Consider the following 1,846-nt stretch of genomic DNA (forward strand, 5'->3'; position numbering starts at 1 on the left):
CCCACCCGACTCACCCCCCCACCCTGCCAGCACTCTGTCTGGTACCTTCCCCTCCTGCCCCTGCACCAGCTTTGGAGAATGAATTTGGAGTGTCTTGGGCGATCCAGCCAGCACAGGCCCACCAGCCCAGTTGCTTCCTCAGTTCCCAGCTTTCCCCTTGGTTTCCTCTCCCCACTGCCTGTGAGTGGCAGGACTGCAGCACGTGGGTGCTGGGTCCAGACCTTGGCCACCACGCCCCAGGACCTGCAACCCTCATGGGGGCTGGGGATCCCCACCAGCACAGCCAGGCAGAGATGACACCCACCACATGCCTGGGGGCCCCCACACCCAATCCTCACCCTTAACTTCTGCCACAGGAATTCCTCCATCTGCAGCGGTCACACCGGCCCGCCCTGCCCTTCCCCAGGTCAGCCTCCCGGCTGTCTGGAGGGAAGAGGCCTTGGAGGGATGCTATAGTCACCCCTAGAAAAGATGGGCCTGGGGGAGGCGGGATAGTGGGGGAAGCGGGCTGAGGATGAGAGGGCACAGGGAGGCGGGTCGGGGTGAGGCCACATGCAGAGGAGCAGGGTGGGGCTGGGGGGACAGGCACCAAGTATGGAGAGGATGGGGCCAGCGGGGCCTGTCTGGCTATGGTGTGAGCACCGCCATGGGAGACCCTGGCTTGGAAAGTTACCTTGCAGCCTTGGATGGGGAAGGGCTGGATGCTGAGTGGGTGCCTGTCACCTTGAAGTGACCATCAAGGGTCAGTACCTACTGGGCTTAGGACAGCACGTGAGGCTGGGAATAGCTGTCTCTGCTCTGGCAGAGGCTAGAGCAGCCTAGAGCAGTGGAGGAGTGAAGTTGATGAAAGGAGAGGAGTAGATGAAATTTTTCCAGCCTCATCCTTGCCTGCCCTCTAGACTCCAGCCCCCCAGGCCCTCAGCCTGGTGGGTGTCATGGAGGAGTCTGGAGGTGTCAGATAGGCTACCCTGTGCTAGGGAGGGGGCAAAATGGGCCTTCAGCTTCCTGCAGAGGAAGCAGGACTGGGTAACAGAGGGAAGGTGGGCAGCCCATTATGGGGAGGGGTCCCCAGGGTCCTCTGGCAGGGCTGGTGACTGCTCTAAGCCCTGCCTTCACCAGCAGCTGGTGCCAGGACAGAGCTCTGGGACAGCAGGCAGAGGCCAGCCTGGGCCACAGCTCAGCCACTGACTTGGATATCAGTTTCCCCTTCTGAGAAGTACAGAGTGATACTTAAAGAACCCCTAATCCCGCCAGTTCAACACTCCATGAACTGGGAAGCCCAGAGTCCTGTCCTGCCTGCCAAGCTCATCCCGGCGGGCAGTGGGAGGCCTCCGCTAACTGTTCTCTCCTTTTCCTTAGTAATAAAACCCACAATGCCTAGCTGGGGGTCAGAAGGTAAATGCCCTAGACGGTGAGGTCACGTCTTTCTCCTTCCCCTTCCTCCTTCCTGCTGGCTGAAGTGATGACTGGAGCTCAGCAACCACTTTGCACCATGAGGCAGCACTGAGCACGGCAGGGCAACACCATGAGAGGGGCCTGGCTTGCTGCTGACAGAAGGCACTGCCTACCTCGGGGTGCCCTTACCTGGGAGGGAAATAAATGTCTGCTGTGTTGAAGCCAGTTATTTGGGCCGTCTGTTAACTTGCATTTTCACACTCACACATGCACACGTGTGCACACAAACACTCATGCCTACAGCCCACTGGAGCATAGTGCAGGGGTCAGGCTGCCTGCTTCGAATCTAAGGCTCAGCCCTCCCCAACTCCACAACCCTGGGAACGCCTTCACCTCCCACTTGGCTCTGTTCAGCAGGAATCCTAGGAGAGCCCTCCTTGTGGGCTACAGT

At 59.6% G+C, this 1,846-nt stretch overlaps 1 long non-coding RNA gene across 1 annotated transcript; it reads left to right on the forward strand.

The window, feature by feature from the left end:
• The first annotated feature begins 6 nt into the window (after nt 1–6).
• Nucleotides 7–1,616, forward strand: LOC108536551 (uncharacterized). Its single transcript, XR_001887545.1, has 2 exons — nt 7–406; nt 1,360–1,616. It is a non-coding gene; the product is annotated as an uncharacterized LOC108536551 (long non-coding RNA).
• Nucleotides 1,617–1,846: the final 230 nt, after the last annotated feature.

The sequence above is a fragment of the Rhinopithecus bieti genome, unplaced genomic scaffold (assembly GCF_001698545.2).
Source record: "Rhinopithecus bieti isolate Rb0 unplaced genomic scaffold, ASM169854v2 scaffold_13617, whole genome shotgun sequence".
Classification (NCBI taxonomy): Eukaryota; Metazoa; Chordata; class Mammalia; order Primates; family Cercopithecidae; genus Rhinopithecus; species Rhinopithecus bieti.